This window comes from Elephantulus edwardii, unplaced genomic scaffold (assembly GCF_000299155.1).
Source record: "Elephantulus edwardii isolate Elephantulus edwardi_28Jun2011 unplaced genomic scaffold, EleEdw1.0 scaffold00605, whole genome shotgun sequence".
NCBI lineage: Eukaryota > Metazoa > Chordata > Mammalia > Macroscelidea > Macroscelididae > Elephantulus > Elephantulus edwardii.
This window is the reverse complement of record NW_006400355.1, coordinates 18825-26387: the sequence shown is the minus strand read 5'-3', so window position 1 is coordinate 26387 and position 7563 is coordinate 18825. Positions and strand designations below refer to the sequence as shown.

The 7563-nt window shown below is 41.7% G+C and overlaps 1 pseudogene; it reads right to left on the bottom strand.

Moving 5' to 3' along the window:
- The window catches only part of LOC102850733, a 41945-nt pseudogene extending 35148 nt beyond the window's left edge, over window positions 1-6797 (bottom strand).
- Between the last annotated feature and the right edge of the window lie 766 nt (window positions 6798-7563).

Sequence of the window (7563 nt, the reverse complement as noted above, 5' to 3'; positions counted from 1 at the left end):
ATTGATTCGGTGACTGGGGTAATCGGGATGGGTGTGTCAGAGGCGGTACGGTTGGCGCAGGATAGAGCAGGGTTTAGGGCTGTTGTGCATAGGGTCGCTATGAGTCGGAAACGACTCGACGGCACATAACAACAACAACAATCTTTTGTAGTCACTGCTACAGTGTTGGAGACTTGTGGACTTTCTAGAGAATACTCACCTTCATGCCTTTAAGTGTGAGAGTGGGGCAAAAGTCTAAAGAAAAATATCAATTGAGTTTCTGCCTGCAGTTCTGTTCCTCAGCAGAAGCAGGTTGGTCACTTTTTAAGAAACTACAGATGCTGGCGAAGATTAGCTCTGGGGTAATGCTTTATTCATACAATGAATAAAAAATGGAGTCAAAGTTCTGGATATGATATTGCCATATGTAATGACACCTAGATTTCCACAGTTCTTACCTTGATCTCCTTTGATTCCAGAAGTGCCTGGTGCATCTAAGAGGAAGAATTTTTAGGAATTTTATTTTTCCAAGCTCAGTCTGCCAGAAAACTATGCTACTTATAAAGCAATACACCCAACCATGTAGCCTCTTACCTGGTGGGCCTGGTCTCCCAGAATCACCTTTGCTTCCTGGGGCTCCAGGGGGTCCCATGACTCCAATGCTGCCCTTCACACCCTCATCTCCTTTGCTGCCTGAAAAGTCAGAGTCACCGTGAGATGAAGGGGCACACTTGGCTGAGGGACCCTGTTCTGTCATGCTACCCACCAAATTCCAGATTCAGTCACTCCATCTGCCCCCTACAAGCTATCTACAAGTAGGTTATGTGACTCTGTCCTTAAGGAGAACATTTTGTCCTGAGCCAAGATAGAACTCAGAAAACTGGCAGCCATGTTTGGGCCTATTTAGCATGGCTGGATGTGGTCAACCAAAGGCCCTGATGCAGACCCTTTGAGATCTTAGGGTCCTACCCAGCACCCTACTTCCCTTGGGAGGGATCACACATCAGGCTTACTCAGAATAGGCAGGTCAATTTTGGTCTGCCATTTTGGAATGAATGTTTAAACCCTTCCAAATGGACATCTGATGGTTTCTGAAAAAAGATCCCAAATACTGAGAAGCCTAGAAATACTAGGATTAGGGAATGGACAAAATGCAACATCTCATATCTTTGTATGTGGTTCTACATAGGCTCTCATGGCTTCCAAGATTTAAAATTTTCCATTTGTCATCAGCATTCAAGGTGAATTCCAGCTGTCCTCTCCTCAGTTCTTCCTCCTCTTGTGCCACAGCTTAGTGCATATCAATTAAGGAAAGCTTCTTACAGAGCAATGCCTTCTCAAATGTCAAGTTGGTTGGGGAGTGAGGGATACAGCCTCCCAAGCACATCATCCAGAAGGTGTTCCTCCCCAGCTGACTGGACCATTGGTACTCACTTAACCAATGATTTCTATGTTAGCCAAGTCCTACCTCAAGGGCACCTGTGGGCCCTCAAACTGGTTTCTTGGGATTTAATGTTGTTTAAAGACATTTGTCCCCTTCTGTTATAATTTTCAGTATCTAAGAGCTGCAAAGGACTTAGAACAATGACAAAGAGGGGGGCAGCCTGCAAAGCTTTCTGAATCTAAATTTGAGCAATTTCTTGAGTAAAGTTAGGTGCAAATTTTGGGAATGAGATCCTCTGACATTATTTGAGTAGTTGAAGGCTGATGCTACTTAATGGGAGACATAACAATCAGAAAGTACTTTGTTACATGAAGCCTCTTGAAATACCCCAAGGTGTAAACTTTATAAGGGCAGCCCTGGATATCAAGACAAAGACCAAATGACACTTATTCTGAGATCCTTCGAATTATTTTCCTTGTAGGCATTTTTTCACTACCTTTCTGTCAGTTTCTTTTACCATTGGGGTTTGTGTGTTGAAAGCCATGATGCCAGTACTTCAGACACTGGTAAAATCATCCATGGTGGACAGGCTACAGCAGACCTTCCAGACTAAGACTGACTAGGAAGATAGGTCTGACAATCTTCCTCTAAAACTTAGTCATTGAAGATGCATAGATCATATCTGACTATCAATATTCACAGCAATCAAGTAAATTCTGAACCATAGAGGCCCTATAGCATAGACTAGAATAATTACTTACTGTGGTTCCAAAGCCAACTTCTTGGAAGGAGATTGTTACATCTTTCTCTCATAAATAAGCTGGTGAGTTCAACTGCTAATATGCTGGGTAACAATTAAGCACTTTAACCACAATTCTACAAAGGCTTCATTGTCCAACTAAACTAAGAAAATTGTTGTGGAGATGATGCAGTATCAGGCACTCTTCTGTGGTTCCTCTCATCACCATGAGTTAGGCTGAGTTAGCAGTAGCTAAAAACAGACATTGGTTGTTGCCCTATTACCCCGAGTGAGAACCACCAAGCTGTGGTAATTGCTTTTTGAAGGTCTGGGTCTGTATCTGTGTTTTTATCACTTCCATATTCCTATCAAAGGGACAATTTTGGAAAGGAAGGCAGGATCAGATCATAAAAGGGCTCACCTCTGGCTCCAACAAAGAGTTACACCTTCTGATTTTAGGACTTTCTAATCTTAGCTAAAATGTGGAGTGGGTAGATTAGAAGTCTTGCAAATTACCATTTTGTGGCTTTACCAATCTGATGGAGAAAAGAGGGTAGAAAAGGAATTCTACTGTGGACATGTTTTACTTGAAAGCTTAAAGTTCCAAAGGTTCAAAGGAGATTGGGCAAATACTTGGTAAAAGAGACCTTGTGATCTTGAGGAAGAAAATTTGTAAATAGAAAGGTAGAGTCTTGATTTAGGAAGAATTGAAAGGTCTACATTCCCCCTGGATAACTAGAATATTTTCATGTCTGAGTTGAGTGTGTGCCTATGACCTCCTTGTGGCTATGGTCGAATGTGGGATGGGAGACAGAAAGGCTCAGACTCAGAAGGAAAATGCAGGAGGGCAAAGGCCCAGTAGACAGTCTCTTCCCTGGGACTGGCAGCATCTGAAGGAAGCTTCTTCTCATGTCTGCAAACACGTGACATGAGTAGGGTCAGCTTTGCAGCAATCTTTAGAAGTAAACTGTCCAGATAGTTTCCTGATAAAAGAATACTCTCTTCATCACTGCCAAAAATTATTTTGTGGCCCTAGTAAATGGATTCTCACAATTTCTTCCCCGGCCAACTTTTCTTTTTTTGTTTTTATAGTTGTTCTACAGGACACATCACCTACCCTTCACAGACAGTACAACTAAACTTAAGAGACACTGGACACAGCATAAAAAATTTTCAGTACTCGACATGTTCAGAATCACAGAAGCCAAGAAAGCTTCAGATACAAGCTGTCAGATCATGGGTCAGACAATGGAAGATAAATTTTGAAGGGATTTGGTAGAAGTGAACAGGTATCCTGGTGGAGGGTGGAGCTGGGAAATAAGTGGGTCAAGACACTGGGCTAAGGGCAGGGACACTTCACAATGAGGGATTTATCTTTCACTGCTCCACATATTGCTTGTCTGTCAGATACTCCTCTAAATCTAAACATGCAGATTCACAGACTAGGAAGAAAGATTGGCCATCCACTTCTGAAATAGCAGGACTATGAAAACCCTATGTACATAATACACGTAGACTAACAGAAAGGGCAACCTAGGTAGAACTTTCAAGTGTGGAAATACAAAAGAAGAGGAACAGTTAAGCAGACATTAGTGATTGGAACAAGGAATGTGAGAACCACGAATGTAGGAAAATTAGAAATTGTTAAGAAAGAAATGGAACACATAAACATTGACATACTAGGCACTGGAGAGATGACATGGACTGGCATGGGACATTTTGAGTCAGATAATCATATGATATATTACTCTGGAGATGAGAAGGTGAGGAAAAATGGGGTTGCTTTCATAGTTAAAAGAGTAATTTCTAGATCCATCTTGAAGTACAACATTGTGAGTGATAGGATTATATCCATACGCTTAAAAGGAAGTCCAGTGAATAACACTATGATTCAGATATATGCACCAACAACCAGAGCCAAAAAAGAAGAAATGCATGATTTCTACCAACATTTACAGTCGAGATCGATCCAACATGCAATCAAGATGCATTGATAATAATGGGTGACCGGAACGCAAAAGTTGGGAACAAAGAAGAATCAGTAGTTGGAAAATATGGGCTTGGTGACAGAAATAAAGCTTGAGATAGAATAATTAAATTTTGTATAAACAATGACTTATTCATTGCGAATACATTTCATAAGAAACATAAACGCAGGTTATACACATGGATTTCACCTGATGCTATGCATAGGAACCAGATCGATTACATCTGTGGAAAAAAATGCTGGAGAAGCACAACATCAGCTGTGAAAACTAGGCCAGGAGCTGATTGTGGAACAGACCACCAACTAACTACTCATATGCAAGTTCAAGTTGAAGCTGAGGAAAATTAAATCAAATCCACAGGAGCCAAAATATGACTTTGATTTCATCCCACCTGAATTTCAGAATCATCTCAGAAACAGGCTCTTGAGGCCTTGAATACTAATGAGCGAAGACCAGATGAGTTGCGGAAGGATGTCAAATGTATCATCCAGGAAGAGTACAAATGGTCATTACATAGTCAGAAGAGGAAGAAAAGACCAAAATGGATGTCAGAAGAAACTCTGAGGTTTACACTGGAGCGTAGAGAAGCCAAAGCACAAGGAAGAATTCAAGATACTAAAGAGCTGAACAGAAGATTCCAAAAGGCAACACGGAATGACAAAACAAAATATTACAAGGAAATGTGCGAGGAGCTAGAGTTGGAAAATTCAAAGGGCCAAACTCATTCAGCATTTCTTAAGCTCAAGGAACTGAAGAACAGATTCAAACCTAGAGTTGCTATAATCAAGGATGCTTTAGGCAGAATATTAAATGATCCAGGAAGTATTAAAAGAAGATGGAAGGAATATACTGAGTCATTGTATCACAAGGAATTGCCAGATACAGAAGAATTTAATGAAATAACATTTGAGCAAGAGCCCACGGTGATGAAGGAAGAAGTTCAAGCTGCTTTGAAGGAAATAGCAAAAAATAAGACCTCCAGAATAGATGGTACACCAATTGACATATTTCAGCTAAGAGATGCTGCCCTGGATGTGCTCACCAAGTTGTGCCAAGAAATCTGGAGAACAACCACTTGGCCAATTGACTGGAAGAGATCTATATTTTTTCCCATTCCAAAGAAGGGTGACCCAACTGAGTGTGGAAACTACAAAACAGTATCATTGATTTCACATGCAAGCAAGATTCTACTGAAGATTATCCATGGTTCAAAATTGGGAAGGGTGTATGCCAGGGATGTGTCCTATATCCATACCCTTTCAACCTGTATGTAGAGCAGACTATCCGAGAGGCTGGGCTCTATGACGAGAAGTGTAGCATCAGGGTTGGTGGAAGACCTTTTAACAATCTGTGTTATGCAGATAACACAACCCTGCTTGCTGAAACTGAGGAGAACCTCATGCACTTGCTGCTGAGGGTCAAGGACTGCAGCCTTCAGTATGGACTGAGGCTCAATGTCAAGAAGACAAAGATTCTCAGCACTGGACCAATTGGTAGCATCAGGATGGATGGCAAAGAGATTGAGATTGTTCACAGCTTCAGTTTGCTCGGCTCCACGGTCAACACTCTTAGCACCAGCAGCCAGGAAATAAAAAATACGTATTGCAATGTGAAAGTCTGCTGTTAGGGACCTCTCTAAAGTACTCAAGAGCAACGGTGTCTCTCTGGAGACTCAGGTGCGCCTGATACAGGCCATGGTCTATGCAATCACTTATTATGCATCAGAGAGTTGGACAATGAATAGGGAGGATAGAAGGAGAATTGATGCCTTTGAGTTGTGGTGCTGGAGAAGAGTATTGAATGTACCCTGGACTGCCAAGAAAATAAACAGAATCATCCTAGAGCGGGTTAAACCAGGCTACTCCTTGGAGGCAAGGATTCTGGGGCTTCGTCTGACATACTTTGGACATGTTGTAAGGAGAGACAGGTCCTTGGAGAGGGATATCATGCTTGGGAGGGTGGAGGAACAGCACAGGAGGGGAAGACCCTCTATGAGGTGGCTTGATTCAGTGACTGGGGTAATCAGAAAGGGTGTGTCAGAGGCAATGCGACTGGCACAGGATAGAGCAAGGTTTAGGGCTGTTGTACATATTGTCGCTATGAGTCGCAAAGAACTTGATGGCACATAACAACAACAATAGTTGTTATTAACTTTGTTTGAATTTTATACATTTTTAAATGTTATTTGAATAAATGTTTACAAAGCATTTTTAATTCAATCTTTCATACAAATTTTGTTCCATAGCATTAATTTCAATACCCACTCACAGTGTGATCACACTTTTCCCATATTTTCTCTGTGGTTCTGATTTCCACTAATCCTTCTACATCTCTCAAATCCTTCTTCCCTTAGCTCAGTACAATTGGTCCTCATTCTTCTGCTAGGAATCACCTGACTGGTCTTTTAAAACTTTTTTCTTTCACAAGTGCATTTCAAACATTTTTAAGATGCCTGATATGTGCCTGCTAATGGCTCTCTTCTTAAAAAAAATAAGCATCTAGTGCATCTAGATGCATGTATACAAGCCCTGCCGTGCTTCTGTGAGTGAAGAAGTCCTAAGACTTCCTGGTCAACATAACACCATCGCCTCAGCCTTACCTGGGAGTCCCACCTCTCCTTTGTTGCCTTTTACTCCACTTTCCCCTTTTTGGCCAGGAAGACCTTCATGACCTTTGCTACCCTTCTCTCCTTGAGATCCTGGAGTGCCTGTGAAGAGAATCCAGTGAAGTGAATCAGTCCCATCTTTCCTAGGGACAACCTTTTAAGCAGTAAAGAGGGGAGGGAACAGGTGTCCTGAGGAATAAGAGATGTGTTGGCCCATTGGACAGCCTTAATGAGGTTTATCAGACTTAATTGATACCTATCCAGAAATGAGGCTGAAGAGAAGAGGACTATAGGGAAGCCATTAAGCTCTTGGAGTCAAGGTGGAGTTGTGGAGAGGAGAAACTCCATGTTGGCTTAAAGCCTTTGTCATTGTATCACTGATCCTAACGTAAGAAGTGCAGTTACCAGTGGCTTCTAGCTTCCCAGGCATATCACTGAGTCCTTGGCCAGAGAAGGAAGGAAATGGTCAGTGATATGGGTTTCCCAGTCTTGACCCCAACAGTCTTGATCTCTCTCAGTCTTATCATATAGGACATTGCCCACCCCTTATTTTCAGGGACACAAAGTCAAGTAGAGAGAGAGCTCATCTAGCTGGTTCTGTGTTTTCCTCTCTCTCTTTCTCACTTTCAGAGGCGCACACTCAGCAGAGTATTTGGCAGTTCCAGAAAATACTTGATGTATTCCCAAAGGTGAAATGATGCTTGGAACTGGCATCTTGTATGTTCAGGAAAGATTTCAACATTATATGAATTGAAGATCCGCCCTTCAGCAGGCTGGATGACTGAAAAGTTACTTAAGTATTCTGTATCACATTTTATTTTTTGTCTGTAAAATGGGATTGTTAATTTTTCAGGTGCAGACAACACTA